Genomic DNA, 16,866 nt, shown 5'->3' with positions numbered 1-16,866 from the left:
TTGATATCTATCCATTGATAGTCTAAATGAAATATTATTCATCTAACAAAAACATTTAATTACCCACAGTATAGCTGTCTCTGAGGTGTCCAGCTGTCCATTATAACTTGGTACTGATTTTGGTGGTAGAATCTGTGCTATTTAGGCTTCATTTCAACTGACCAAGTTTAGTGTCATTTGGTGGTCATAAGGTGACACAAATGGTGTCCTAAACTCCATTTACTCTATTGACTAGACTCTTATTGACTAAAAAGGGAGCCCAAGGTGATTTGTTCAAGTCTGTGCTATCACGACCTTCATTAAACCAGATGAATCTTACTCCTGCAGTAAGAGATGAATCCCACTCCTGCTTGTACTAGAGTTCTTTCATCATCATCTTGAGCAACCTAGTCTGGTAGAAGGTGTTCCTGTCTATGGCAGGGGGAGTGGGGTCCCTTCCAACTCTAACCATTCTATGATTCTATTATCTTGGTGTTTCTGATATTATTCACCTCACCCAGTAGCTGAGCCATGTTTTCCTGCACCAAACTTTCTCAGATTCTCATACTTTGGAACAGGCTGTAAAGCCCACTTTTCTGCTGCTCAGTTGCTTCTCACTTGCTTCCAAACTTGCCATCTGCCCTACCTCTTGCTCCAGTGGTTTAGGTGCAATGTTGTCACCTTTCATTAAGGAGTTTGTTTCTGACAGGGCAAGGTATTCATAAATTAGTTGTGAAGAAGAGACTCCTTTAGAGAAGCTCTCTATTTCTATTTCCCAACTTTGCTCTCCATGACTAACTTGGGTGACCTCCTCAACATAACCTGGCTGGCTTCCCTGCATTAAGTGGAAAGCTCTGCCAACAAGAGCCCATAATCGGGATGTTAGTACCTGCAGATATTTCTTCTTAAGGCACAGACTGACTTAGAGATACTTTTAAGAGACTGACTGGATAAACCCAGTGTAACTTCAAAGTTGCCCATATTTTGAGAAGGTGTTAGCCTAGTTCACCTCCAGAGGTCCTTTTCAACCTAAATAGAATAACTCATAATTCTAAGGTAAGGACAAAGAAGACAAAACCCCATAGATTAGTATTTCTCAGGAAATTATGGAATCTGATCATCTAAGAGCTACAGAGGAATTCTTCATGAGCAGAAAGGTACCTTATCTTTCAACAAGCACTATTTTGAGACATATGTTATCTCCTACATTTGCTATTAGACTTTAATCAGTTTTCTTCCAACAGCTCTCCATTTACCTTTGGACCTCATTGCCACCAGCAGCTGTCAGACTATAGATAATGTTCCCTAATATCTTCTATAGGGCAAGAAAAGAGAATTTATTCAAGATGTTCAACTGTCCAGAAGAATGATCATGAAGACAATGTCATATTCTTGAATATTTATGTCTTGGAGAAAATTAGCACAAGTATGACAAACAGCACAGAAAAAAAATATGAAGACTGTTAACTATGTATTTTTTCTCTTCTCCTGCTAAGTGATACACCAACACACAATATGGGTGAGATCCCTTGTTCACTATATGGTACTCCAACATTCATATCCAGTGTTTCTGGGTCTTGGACATTCAACTCTGTTGTTCATGAGGCTTTTTCTGTGTCTGTCATCGTAATCACGAAGTTCCTGTGGGCTAGATCTGCTCCTTCCTTACTGTAGGGCAAGCAGTACCCGTAGCACGCCAGAGTACTTTTCCACATAGATCGTCCCCAACATATGCCTTAGCAATTTCTCTGAGTTTATCCTCTTTAGGTGAGCTCACTAGTGAAGCTTGGTAAATTGTGGATCACTATATACCATGCCAGGTTACAATAGGTCCTGGATGTGCAGATGAGTGTCTTCTCTGAGCCTCAAGTAGTGCACGTCTTTGGCCCTAATATAAAAATGGTCATTTTGTGTGTTCTTCCTATTTAAAGTGCCTGAAATAACCCTCCAGAGAGACATTATTATAGCATGACACAAAGACTACATGGTATATGCCCTACATCAGGGCATGAAGGCATCTGTTGGGTATTTGGGATGCCAACAGCTAGTTTGATTAGTTTTGGAGGATTGTGTAAGTCAGTGGGAGTTACAACCGCTGCACGCTTTACCATACTACCATAGGAAAGGGTCCCACAAGCAGTGTAGGCTCCTCTTTTGGGGGGAAACTAGTTTGTTTACTACAAAGGGTAACCCAGGAGTGAACTCACATTCAGGCAGTGTCTATAGTGAGGGACCGAGACCTGAGTGGGAATAAAGTATGGATGTATCCTCAATCTTGTGAAGCTTGTTAATGAAAAATTCAGTGGTTTCTACCCCCTCCAAACACACATGAAAAAATATGCTAATGATACTGCATGCCGGGTATTAAAGGCTGTGAGGTAACACCATCAACGCTTGCCTGAAGGAAGAGGAATATGTCTGAGGCTTCATCTCCTATTTACATATGGACCATGTACAAATGGACTCTTGTTAAATGTTGCAAATTACATGTTCAACCTGGAATATATTTCTTTTTTTCCAGTTATGACTAAGCCAAGATAGCAAGTACCAAGCCAGGAGTTCATTGTGGTCTGCCCAGGAAAATAGTCCCACTTCTGCTGGAATATGGAATGGAAAATATATCAATTCCACTACACATCATTGGGACAAAAACTCCCATGAACTAGGCATTGAAACAATATTAATTTAGTGCATGTTTAATGGCTGTACCTGAGGCTCTGCTGAGAATTCTGCTTTCCAGGGGTAAAAACAGGAGCAAGATCCTTTTTACCATGACCTGAACAGAAACTTCAAAATCTTCTGACCCTCGGTAAACAAAGTTGTAAATCAGTCACTGAAGGCTCCCATGGGGTGTTCCTTATCTGCAACATATTTCCATTCATTCTGCTCCATTCTTCTCTCCCTGCACCCACATGAGGCCCAAGAAAACTAAGGTGTAGCAATGACAACATGCATCCTGGCAGCTGGAAAAGTCCCTATCAGTTCAGATAGCATTCTTCCCTGGCTGAGAGAAAATGGAGGAGTTTACAGATTGAGTGTTTGTGGCAGAGATGTTTTCCTTCCCCTTGCTTGGATTCAGCTGATTAGATCAGAGCACAAACGGAAGAGAGGGAGCACGTATAGCCTGACCTTGTCATCCTAAGTGGTTGTGGCATTTCCAAGAATGCTCATCCTGCTCCCGCTCTTTGATTCTGGCTGCTTTTGCTTTGTCTCACAAAAGGTTTCTGCAACAGTGAAAAAAAAAAGAAATCTTATGGGAGAACCTCCTCCGACCACACTGCTCCCCGACAACCCTATATAGTCTTGTTTCCATTGCTAGCTCCTCTTAACACAATAGATAAGTATTTGACTGTCCAGATGAACTGTACCTACTTGATGAAAGAAAAGGCCACGACCATAGCTGCAGTTTATGACCCTGCACCCAAATCCACAGAAAGTTAGAGAGCAGAGCTGAGATCATGGATCACAACAAGGTGGCGTGCCAGGCCCTGAAGGCAGTATATGTGTCAATACAGCTTTAATGCAATCAAATATTTGATATTTAACTACACTAATTGCAAGATGGGAAGACTTGGTCATGTGGAGAAAGCAAAACAGAGCAAGAAGCTCTGGTGACCCTTTCAGTTGACTTTCAGAGAATTAAGCCTTTCCCCAACATCTTGCTTTAATCACCTTTCAAACGAGTATCTTAAATAACAAAGTTGTGGGATTCATTAAATATATGTCCTCTGTGACTCTCACGGATCACACTGAGCAATACAGTGCCAGCGAAATAATTCCCATGTTTTATGGGAAATACTAGTTTAATTTCTATTTTCGCTTTGGCAGAAATTTATATTCTGTGGTTTTGTTCCTCCAGGGAAGAAGCTTGAGTGCCTCAACATTGGTTTCTGGTGCCATTTGAAATGTATCAATGTGTCCTGCCTGACATCCATTTGCTAACTCAGTGCAGCACAGGTCTCCTGCACAGGTCTCCTCCAGTTTCCATACTATATCTTCTAACAGATACCTCAAATAACAGAGGGTTTTTAAATTGCCTCTAGAGATTTCTGTTTAGGTACCTGAATTCCACCCCAGATAGGGAGGAAGTTTGTTGGCACCCTAAGCTAACTTCAGGGCATCCTCTTCAGGTTAATACAACACAAAAAATACATTCAACTTTGCTGGGACATGAGAGTAAGACTAGGGTAGACTGGAAAAAGACCATCTTTGCAGTCGCTCAGAGAATGCAAGGTTTAGTTAAATTAGAATATTATGACTGTGTGAAAACAGTCAACAAGTCATGGCTCCATTCACAAGTTTAGACTTATCATCTACATGCAAGAAGAAACTAAAATGAGGACTTGGTCTAAACTGTGGAAAGAGCAAGCCCAAACACTCAGCACCTTACTCCAGAGGTAACTCCTTGTTCAAATAGTTTGCCTAGAAAGGAAACAAGCTGAACAGGGTGCCCTACTAATAACCTTATTTTGGTTCTTCCTAAACACAAGGTTCACTGATGTTGAGCTCACAGTGGTGGTTTGACCGTCAGGTTATTAGACTCAGGTGTCTTGTGGTGGCAACAACCAGTGCCTAGGGTTGTTCTTTACTCCAAATTGTGTGCTGTTTTGTCCTCATATTTTAGTAGTAAAAAAATAGTCACAATGTCCTAAATGGGTATTTTGTACCTCTTGTTGGCAGCTGTTTCTGAGGGAAAAAATGTTCATTGAACCACAACTGGCAGGGGTTTGGCTCTCTCCATGTCAACATCATCACAAAGTCTCACTGCCTTCACTGGCTGAGTTCTCCGTAGTCTTATCTACATTACAGGACAAGCTGGTCTTCTGTGTCTGATGGCCTTTGAGGTCATTATAAAGACAGTCTCTAAAGATACAACAGTTGACATTGGATGAGGCAGTGGATCAATGTCTTGGGTGAGGTTTATTTCAGTATGTCCATCCTCAAGGTGGAAATATGAAAACAAAATGAAAGGGAATAGAAAGTGGAATAGTGTTGCCCTTCTCAGTTTAGGAGGGAGAGGGAAAGATTGCTCATGGAGATGAGTTGGAAGGGAAAGGGTCAGATCCGAAGTCCTACGACTTGCACACCTCAGAAATTTCGCAGAGCACAGCCAAGACACAGTAAGGACCAGGTCCCTCGCTAAATTTATTGATGACTACTTTATTTTTAAAACACACTCAAAAGGCAAAATCCCTGCTTCTAGGTCAGCTTTGTTCCAGAGCGCTCCCCCAGGCTCCTGTCTGAGCTGTCTTGTTACTTCATGGACTTAAAACCCATCCCACCCACTCCAGGAGGGCAGTTAACAGCCAAGGTGGGAAATGTTGTGTTTTCTTCCCTTTAAATCCCTGTCTCTTTGGAGGAATTTGCACATTACTGTGATTCTGTGGTTACTCAGCCCTCAGTGTACTGTAGACTCCATGTTGTAGCCTGGTGGTAGGACCACTCCCCAGGCCCTGCAAATTGGTCTCCGCTCTTATGACAACATCTCTTTGCTCTCCCAGCCCAGTCTTGATTGTTTAAATGCTCTCCCACTGAGCACACAATACATAAAGTCATAATTCAGATCTTAATCAAGCTCAAGGACATCAATGGAAATAATTGGACTGACTTAAGTATCTAGTTCTTGTGATTGATGTACTGAGCACAGGGCTGAGAGACCTGGGCTGCATTCTTGAAATTACTTAGAGAGTTAACTCCTTGCTCACCACCAATGTTAAAAGGAGAAATTTTTATTTCTCAGGGAGTCCTCAGCAGATCTCCCTTTAGGGTTGTCACCTAAGAACAGCCCTGGAAATATTCCTGTCCTCTCTGTTGTACCTGAGCTCCCCCACCTGTGCAACAGGTTACCTACACCAAACAAACCAAATGGTTTATTTGATGCTTAGATTTTGGTGTTCTGTTTTTTTTTTTTTTCTTTTGTCTCATCAGAAATGGTGATTTAATTGTCTCAAAGGTATTCTGCATTTGGAACAATGTGCTTTAGTAAGATTTGTAATGTGGTACTTTGCTCATTGGGGAGTAATACTTCAAGGGTTTCACATTCAACACCGTGATGTCTGAATTTCTGATGAGATAAGGGTCGCTTGTGGCATTTCTGCTCCTTGATTATATGCGCGAACTGCAAATGCACACCCAAAGTAATGCAAGTCCCACTTAAAATTCCTTGCTCTTTTATTTTTTACCAGTTAAGCTGGAATATGAGCTGAATGTGGCATCAACTCATAGCGAATGGGCTCAACACTTCGAGATAATACTTATACGACATTTACCACATTATTTTCCCTGAGGCACTCTCAAATGATCCATGACTTTATAATGTATGTAAAGTGGTTTGAGCACATACACAGAGCAAACTACTATTGCTGCCTTGTTATTAAATTTGGGTTATTATTACCATAAGTGCTTGTATTAGTTTTATTAGTAATAGATGATAGGGCTTATTATGAAAAAATTGTTACAAGTTTTAGTAATTGTTAAAACTGCTCCCATAGGATACTTTGTTCATCTGTCCATTCATCCTAGGTCACATAATGTTCCAAGTCACCAGCAGATTTGGGGCTTTTCTTTCTGTGAAGAAAAAAAATTTAAAAAAAAAAAAAGATATCGCTTATTCACAGCTTGGTGAATATTAAAGATGCTGAGGTGTTATAGATGATTTTAGACACAGAAGTTAAACTTTCTCCTGCACACACATACCTTTGCATTTTTATGTTCCTATAGAGTTGGAAAAACCACTCGCAAATATTTTCAGAGGGAGGGGGATGTCAGATAAGACGAAAGAAGTGATTTAGGTCCAAACACTTCTTGCAGTGACTAAACCCATATTCAAAGTTTCATTTCAATGGTGTCAGTTCCCATTTCTCATCACCATTTAATTCCTAATGTTGTTCAATTTGCCACCACTATGCCCCTGATATTATTATTTTTTTCATCATTGTGTTTTTATACCAAGCATGGAAATATAAGTTTGGTTCAGAGATTGCTTGTCACTTGCCTTACAGAGAACAATCTCTCCATTGCTGTGCTTGATTACTTCTGATGAGACTTGGGCTGGAGTGAAGCAACACCACTAACAACCATTGCAGAATACTAGATTTATATTTGTCCAGGATTATGAGTTAACTTAAGAGTAATTTCGGTAACCACTATCATGTGGCCTTGGCAGAGTAGCCTTGGCCTTTTGAAGAGGTTATGTGGGATTTATACAGTTTATCCTAGTAAACAGACTTACATTATTATATTAATTCATAACTCAATAATAAGAAAACAAAACCAATCCTCTTATTTGTCACAGCACTCATTTAAGAAACAATCAATTAGGCATTTGCCTGATTCCAGTGGCTTTAAAGAGTGTGCTTAAATGAGGAGTGGAAGAGGCGTGCTTTCCTGAATCAACTTATATCTCCACTGTTCAAAGAAATCAGAGTTGTTTCTTCTTCACTATCTCCAGGGCCAAGAATGCAAGGGACAGAACTGTGCAAACTCAGATCCACGTGCTTTATGGACATTACATTTCTGTTAATAATCCCTGTAAAGCCATCACATCTGAGAAAAAAAACCAAACCCTTCTCCCATATCTCACTGCTTATATTACCTGAATTTGCAAACTCTAGTGGGTAAGGTCTCTATATAACACTGCATTTTGCAGCACAGGTATTCATGGATGCTTCATCCCAGGAGAGCACTGGTCATCAAGCAAACCACTACAAGGCTACTTGTGGAAATTCTCTGATAGCCTATTGGGGAGGCACTGTGATGACTTCTTAGGCACAAATGACTCCCAAAGAGTGTTGTAAAGAATTACAGAAGCATTTTCCATGTAGAAGCGTCTAACATCTATCTCTTCTCATGCAGCCTTCAGGAGTTTAGCTCAACAGACATGTAAAGACCGGTTTCGAAAATTAGACCCCAGGTCACTGGTCTCGGTGTTGTTACCGTGTTATGCAAAAAGGTTGAAAAAAAAAGCAGAAAACCATAGAATCATAGAATGGTTTGGGTTGGAAGGGACCTTAAAGATCATCGAGTTCCAACCCCACTGCCCTGGGCAGGGACACTTCCCACTAGACCAGGTTGCTCAAAGCCCCATCCAGCCTAGTCTTGAATAAATCTGCATAAATCTACAACTGGGAAAAACTGAGCCTCCCTGCTTTTTCCTGTGTGAATTTTACCAACTCGATTTTTGTTGTTGTTTTTGTATGTGAGTTTGTACATTATCTTCCACATAATATCATAGAGCATTTTTTTTTGTTGCTTACTGACTTGGACATAATCTTACAAATTGGCAGTAATTTAGAGAAAGAGCAAAGGAAAGAGAGAGAAAGTGAAAAAGAAATTAAGAGGAAGAACAAAAGAAAGGGGAGGAGGGGGAGGAGAAGGAAGGGAAGATGACAGGAAGGCAGGAAGGAAAGAACTCTCATAATGAAGTTCTTCAGTAATTTACTTCTGAAATGGTTTTTCCTTCCAAAATTTACTTAAAGACTTATCAATTCTAAAACAATGCTAAACCCAGATGCTTCTATTGGATTCAAACAAAAAGGTTTTGTGAAACCAGAAAACTCATTTTGTGGGACTATTTAACAGCAAAGCCTTTTCATTTGCCTGGTCTATTTCAATATAGTTCCATTTTTTCCTGTATTTTCAGCTGGACTGGGGAATTCAAAACATCTGTACTCGCTGAACTATAAGAAATTTTTGAGGTGTCTAGATGGAAAAATAAGGGTCTAGAAGTCAGCCTTCTTCTTATGTCTTACCTCTCAATATAGTCTGTAAATTAAAATGTCAGAGGTATCCGACCATGTTCACAGCCAGGGCCTGGGAAAGGGTTCATTTTTACTCCAGGTACGAGGGGACTCCATTTTGCCTTAATACAAATGGAGTGTGTTCTACTGTCTAGGTGCCCGGCTTTGTTTCAGCAAATCTCAGCCAACTAGAAGAAACACTTCACGGTACCTCCAAGACTACATGATAAATTGTAGGAAGGCTTTAAGCTTCTGTAGAATTGTTTTGGGGGAGAGTAAAACAATACTCTCTGGCCTGTTTTAATTTCCCTTCTCCATTTGTATGGCTGATACATGCCTACCATGTCACTTTAGAAAGTACTGTATTTTCTCCCCCAGTGCCATTTTAACATTCTTAATCCCAGCAAAATCAATGACTGTCCAACAGACTCTCCATCAGGGAGAACTTGAAACCTCCATTTGTTTGTTATAAACCAATAGTCTAGAAATCATGAGAGCTACAAATAAGGATTGATGTTCTGTGCAGTCTGGCAGAAAAAGAAAAATGGTCTTGTATCAGTGAGGGGAAAACATGGAATGGAACAGAACAGCAGAGGAGACACTTCTCAGAGAACTGGGACTGGAAACACCAAGTTGTATCCCTACCACCTTGTTGCTTTGGTTTAGAGCTCTGGCCATTCAAAATTTTGCTAATGATATTTTATGAAAAAAATAATTTTTTTTCAAGTTATTAGGAAATACAAAAGAAATATGGAGATAAAGTTTATTTTTTAGTAAAACATGATTACTTTAAAAAAAATAATTAGTTCAATGTCTGGCTCTTGCAGGAAGCTCCTAAGCTTTAGATATTTTTCCTTTTCTTGTCTGATTGATCCTGGGAAAACAGGCTTTCTTTTGAGATTTCTAAGAACAGGACTGTCGTCTAACAACAGACTAAGTAGGTTTTGTGATATTGGGTCAGCATACCAAAGATCCCTACCTCTCCACAAAAGCACTGTGTTGTGTTGATGGACTACATATTTTAGATATCAATTCTTCTTCAAAAATACAGAAAGTTTTAATAATGAGTGTTTATGTTAAGAGCCCAGGTTGAACTCCAGGCCAGGTAATCCCTCCCATATACATCTGCAGTGTTTGGATGTTCTAGATCCCCACAGCAAGTTTGGAACTCCAGAAGCAACAGGTTTCCAGGAAATTTTTCCTTTAATCTCATGTTTTGCCTGTTCTTGAGGTACCAGTGGAAGTGCTAGTCTTTGGTATTTCACCTCTTTTTTTGCCATACTGTGTCTGTCAGAAATATTTGCAGGAAAATGAAAATAAAATAAAAAAAAAAAAAAAAAAAAGAAAATATTGCCTGATATCCTGATTCACCTGAAGAGGAAGAAAGAGTTCTCTGTATGGGAAAACCAGGAATTTGTCACAATGATCCCTTTCAGATGAAATCAGGGTTTCAGAAGTGGTGTAAGTGTATCAATCATGTAAGTGTGAACTACCCCAGTTCTGAGGACTCCAGGGTGCTCAGACACTCAGCTATGAAGGCTGCAGAGGTGAACAGAGGCAGAGCTGGTCATGGGGTTCTCATTTCTGTGCTGGAGAGAAGGGGAAGGGTATTTAGTATTTAATGTTTAATATTAAAGGGAAGCACACAGAAAGGGGAAAAGACAAGGAAATACTTGGTGGAAAAACTTAGTCTCTGCATCTTCTACCATGGCAGCTAAGAGAAAAAAAGAAAAGACCTCTATAGATTGAAATCTAACAGTAGAATTATGCATATAACAAGTATCTCATTTTCAAAGACAAAATATAGTGAGGGATTTTCAACAACTTGAAAATGTTCTGCATGGCAGTGCCTGTCCTCCACAGCCTTGTTTTGTACGATTATAGCAAGCAACTGGAAATAAAGACATGCCAGTTTTGACTTTTAAACACATTCTTATGTTTAAAAAACACATGCATACACACATACCATTGGGCATGAGGCCATGAATCTTGTTTAGTGGGTGGTTATAGTTGTATGTAAAGAGTGGAGATTAAATTAAGCATTGCAGGAAGGTAGTGCATCTTTTCTGGGCAATTACACATACCTTGTATAATCTAATGAGCTGTTACTGGGCCCTAATGGAACATTTAAAGAGAGTTATTGTATTTTTTCACAGTTTGCTGGATTGGAGAAGTTAATTGATTTACCAGGGAAAATGCCTCTCCCTTTCCCCAGACCCCCACCTTCTTTTAACAAACATACAGAAATAGAAACACAGCAAGGAGAAAGACTAGAATAGGTAGTAATTGAGTACAACATCATTAAAAAAAGATCTGTTCCACAATATCTTCCCTGGTTTCAATCCACAGTGATAATAGTAACACTCAGCTCTGCAATAGCTCTGTAAATCCATAGATTCCAAAGTGCTGCACAAAGAGGAAAGTAAACAGCAATTCCTTCTTCCAGCCTGTCATTAAAAATATATAAATGCCACTGGAATATTCAACTACAATGATCCCAGTGGTGGGTTTTTTTGTATTACACTACTACTTATTTAAATCCCAGAATACTTTCAAGCAGTGTTTGAAGTAAGATGCTATGCAAGTTCATTTTCCCAATTTTTCAGTGCAACACATACAAAATACAAAGATTCAAGGTTTTTTTCGTGAGCAGGATTTGGCCTCAGGTAAATAAAGATCACCACTGGTTTTTAGTAGCCTCTTGGACCAGAGATTAATCACATAGTGTTTATCTAAGGGTCAGCAACAACTTCTCTGGAGTTTAGTGGAGGAAACAAATGCCAGAGCTGGACCCTCATGTGAAAACAGGTGAAAAGGTGGCAGAGCCCTGGAACAGGCTGCCCCAGAGGTGGTGGAGCCTCCATCTCCGGAGACATTCAAAACCCACCTGGACACGTTCCTGTGCAACCTGCTCTAGGCGGACCTGCTTTGGCAGGAGGATTGAACTAGATTATCTCCGGAGGTCCCTTCCAACCCCATATCATTCTGTGATTCTCTGAAAATCATTTCCCCAGATCATGGTCAATCTCTGCTACAGTCAAAACTGCTCTGTTTCTAGGATGTGTCATCAGGATGATAGTTGCGGTCTGGGGTTTTCTGTGGTGGCTTCTGATCACGTCATCCAGTTGGGAATCAGGGTGTCCCGAGGGTTCCCAGAGCCTGAAGGCGTCCTCTCTTAGAACAGATAATACAAACCTGTGTGGAGTCACTATGGTTCTGCTCCTGTTTTGTTGACAAATAAAGGAATTCATGTTCAAAGTTATCAACTAAGTATTTTTTTTCTTGTCTTTTCTTTCTTCTTTTTTCCTTACAACGATTTCATTAAATCAGTCAGACAAAGGCCAACAGCAGAGTGGTGTGACAGATTTCGCACATACATTACAAAGGTGATCTCTCAGCAGCCAAAATGCAAAGAACAGTTTGGATCACTCCAGAGCAGTATTAGTGGCTCTACAGAGATACACCTCCGGGGGGGGGGGCTGCCAGCACCTAAAAGCAGGCCGAAAAAATAGAAAGTAGATGCCAATGATAGATATATTCTTTAGAAAAATGCTGTCCCTGAGAAGCACTGAATGTCACAGAGTTGGAAACCAGCAGGTGAGGTGATTCATTTCTTTCCCGTTTCTTTTCACTGTGCAGGTTAAAGCAAAGAGTCGTTTCCAATGAGACACCTTAGAGGTTGAAATGTTGAGTTTGAAGTAACTCTGCTCCTTACAGGAGGCAGAATCAGAACTGTTACTGGGAAGGGCAGGAGGAGAACATCCTTCTATCTGTCCTCGCAGCATCCCTGATTTTGCTACTTTCCTTTCCACATAAAATTCTCATAAGGAAGTGTGAAGATTGTTGATGTATGGGAAATTACCATTTCCCATAGGAAATTACAGTTCTACCTATAACAAGGCAGCCTTTCTTGTTGTATTTTAAAGTTGTATTTTAGGTTGCTGGTTACTTTGTCTAACTTTCTCCTTTGGCAAACATTTCTCTTACAACATATCTACCTTCCATATTTCTAGAGAATTTTTTAAAATAACTGTTCATGTATTTCTGAGGCAATTGTTCATGTCAAGAAAAGCCTCTATTTTTCTGAAACAGTAGAGTACCACCACACAATGCTATTTTGCCTGTGTGAACAGAAAAAAAACCAAAAAACCATTATTTGAAAATGCTCTGAAGAACCTTTTCTCAGTCAGTTTAACTCTACAGTCTTTACATACTCTATCCTGTCCTGGTTTTGATTTGGTTGTTCATCCAGGGTCACTGCAGAGTGACTGGATTTATCTGAATGTGACACTTCAAGGTTTCCTTTCACATTCCCACCTACTGCAGAGTGGCTGGTGTGGAGGACACCAGTGACCATGCTTCTCATGTTCTCTTGACATCCATTCTTCCACATTCCTATGAAACAATAGGAAAAAAAACACAGAAAGGAGGAAAATCAGTGATATAAGTGTAAAAGAAAAAAGGAGATAGACTGGGAAGAGAGTCAACAGTAGATTAGAGAATTTGTTGATATACAAAGAAGAGGACTGGAGAATATCAGAATAGGGTTGATGGTGAAGGGGATGGTTAGCTGGGTGGATAGACGAGGCTGGGGCAGACTGGAAGTGGGTCCAGTTTTGGAAAGGTTGAGCTGCAAATAACAGGTTCATCAAGAGCTACAGTATCAGAGTGAGACAGAGTCTGGTAAAACAGAGGGGACTGAGCTAAATAAAAGGATGAGGGATGCTAAAGAAGTAGGGGAATGAAAAACTGAGAAACTGAGAAAACTGAATGGAAAGGAATCAAACAGAATGAGCAGAGGAACAGATTAAGCATTGATAGGGAAATGAGGGATTGGATTGAGCAGGAGAACATGAGAAAGACAAGGAGCTGGGCCGGGAGGCAGGGTTCAAGACTAGTTAAGAAAGAAGACAAGGATTCAGCTAAGAAGCCTGTCAAAGCAATGCTGAAACTGAGGAGCAGAAAGTCTAGGAGTCAAAATTTAGGTGAGGGCAGAAGCAAACAAAACTCATGGGAGAATTTTCAACCATTGAGACTTGTTTGCCTTCAGAGATGAGAAGGGACCCCAGATACTCCAGTGCTGTGTTTTCTTTTCTGGACAGATCTGTGAAAGTATCTCACCTCGCTCGTGTGCTGCTTCCCCACGGCTGGCAATTAGCTCCATCCATCTTCTAGTACATGTGACAGAGGCTAGTACGTTATGCCCAAAGTCAAGAGATGATGGATCAGGGAAGTGCATGACAGGTGTTTCATGGGTTTGATTGATTGCATTTTTGAATTTTCTTAAAAAACAAACTAGGAAAACATATTTTAAAAACACATTAAATTACTATAAATAAGGTAACCTTATCAGCCATACCATAGTCATTTTAACGAGATGGATCTTGTCAGCTGATGCTGTTAGGGGTACACATGCAATCAAGACATTGTCCTTGAATACATCTTCATTTTTGTCCAGTGTAGAAATTTCATCCAGTGGGAATTTCAGGAGTTTAGATTTGGTTATTTGAACATTTCCAGATGTTCATCAGTGTGACTAGATAACCCGCTGAATAGCCACTGCATGAACACACTACAATCCAGCTCAACCTGGATTCAACAAGTTCATTCTTCATGTGCAACTCAGTAAACTTCCACAGATTCCTTTCTCAGACAGAAATGCAGTGCCTCCGTCTGTTCCTCAGTACCTAAGACCAATGGAGCTCAGATAAAGGATATTCTTCTTTATCCCATACAGTTGTCTTAGCCTCAAACCAACTCTAATCAGTGCATTAACTGAGGCAGCGGTCCTTTGGAAATGGAAAACGTGAGCATATGAGTGAAGACTGTATCATACTGCATACGGACTGTAAGGATAGGATAAGTATAACGAGCAACCTTAGACTAGTTCAGGGATTTTCAAGCTTTGAGGTACTAATTTCATAACTTTAAAAAGGTTATTTTACAATTGATTTTTTTTGTTTGGGGGTGTGGTTTGGTTGGGTGTTTTTTGTTTGTTTGTTTGTTTTTTGTTTTGTTTTGTTTTCTCCCTGTGTCTAATATATGGAGATGCAGCTGCTTTTTTGGGTGTGTATGTCAGTAGTTCATAGAAACAGTGCCATCTACTGACGTAAGAACAAGTCATCTTTTCCTTCAATTACTTAGGACCAATAAAGCCACCGTTGATGGACCTCTGAGGACTTTTTGACTATCCAGTTCTCAGGAGCAGAATCCATACTTCAGGGAGTATGAGTCTGTTGGGACACGATGTCTATTCCACCTGAATCTTCTCTTGGCCATGGAGTTCCTGATTCGGCTTCCCAAATATCTTTCCTGCTTCATGTTGAACTTTCATTCTCTCTCCCTTCTGGCTCTATGTCCAAGCCTTTGATTTGTTTCAAAAGTCTCTGGAGACATATCTCAGCCTCCAGTGGCTACTGACTTAAAAAAGGGGATTGCTTTTGCAATTATGGCCAAACTGGTACTCTGTACAGTTGTTTGTTTTGGTTTTGTCCTCGCTGGTAACATTTTTATTTGCAAGGAAGCGGTGAAGGAGGAGAGAGAAATAGACCATAAGCTAATAGTGTCAGCTCCTTCAGATCAGAGGACAGATCTCAATGCCAGTTTCCACCTCTGCCGGGCCAACATTTTTTCATCTGCCAGCGATAGCCAGGTCAGTTCATAAACACAAGCTGGTAAATCAAGGTGACGCCAGCCCTGCAGGCTGCTGCCTGCAAAAAGAACAATTTTTACTGTGATAATTCAATCAAAGCTTGCATCACCATCCACCAGTCAGGATGTCTGCATTCCTGACATGAAGTCTTCTGGTATTTGGCTACTTTCTGCAAGGAGTTGGAGAAAGAGCAAATTCTTCCACTTTGAGGAAAAATGAGCAGGAAGAAGCTACGACACTGCTGGGTGCAGGCACTGAATAGAGAAACACACCACAACCGTCCTTGTTACTGACCCCTGGCTTGCCACACAAATGAGCATACATTTGCATAAGCAATAAAAATGTAATTAAAAATCAGCAATGTATTAAACTCAGATTGAAATCCTCAGGAATGTTGCTGCCATTGGGCAAAGAGGAAAATACTATAACAAGATACCAGTAGTTAAAAGCCAATTAAGCATGCCTATTAGTTGTCCATTATCAGCACTGAGTTCTGTAAATAAAAAATATTAATTGCTATAGGCCATGTTGTTAACCAGCAAATAAATCCATAAATATTTTTTACAACATTCAATGATAGTTAAATATGCAGTTCATGTATTTACTTTGCTAAAAAAAAAAAAAAAAAAAAAAAAAAGGGCTTCTGATTACCTTAAGCTTGAAAAGCATTATAGAAAACTAAATTCCATTTTGTTGTCATTCTCTTTGGGTCTGATTTCGAACACTTATATTTCCTGGACCTGAACTAGTATTTGTCTGTTACTGAAATCTAGTTTGATTTCCCCCCTTGCTCCCACCCTGCTTCTTTCTTTCTTTTTTTAACTCACCCTCTACGGAATGATTCATTCTCTGCTAATTAAAAAAGGAGAATTCTGTATGCGATAATTGCCTGTGGGTATCTTTGGTGATTTTCAAATGTGACCTTTCATTTTGCATGTCTAACTATGAACACCTTAAAAAGACCTTATTTTCTTAGGGCTATTGCATGGTACCTTTTGGAAACCAAAATCCTTTGTCATCTCTTTGTCTGAATTCCCCACCTTACAGATGGAGGAACACAAAATCATTAATGTCTTTCAGAAGTCCTGGCTTCATTGATACTTAACAGCCAATGTAAATCCTTCCAAACAAATGCTCTCATTTCCCATGGTGGAGAGGATTCAGCATTACATCTGAACAGCAGCAGTGAATGCCTACCCTTTGAAAATCAGGCCACGTATTTTAGGTGACTGCATATAGATTTCAGAACCACTGAAGGAAATTTGGACAAAATACTCTCCCCATTGAAAAATCAGTCTTTAGGACTGGTAACTACAGTGCTAATGAACTAGATCTGGAAAGGCCTTAATTTTTTCTACCAGGACGTTGGGCTTTAAAAAACCAAACCATTAAAACCAGCGCCAGTGACACTCATAGAAAAGCCTCCTTTTACAACAGTTTTAACCCAGACATTTGCAAAGTCTGCCAGATACTATTCCTTTTCTTTAACCAGGGGAA

Source organism: Numenius arquata, chromosome 3 (genome assembly GCF_964106895.1).
Source record: "Numenius arquata chromosome 3, bNumArq3.hap1.1, whole genome shotgun sequence".
Lineage (NCBI taxonomy): Eukaryota > Metazoa > Chordata > Aves > Charadriiformes > Scolopacidae > Numenius > Numenius arquata.
Note: the sequence above shows the minus strand (reverse complement) of the source record.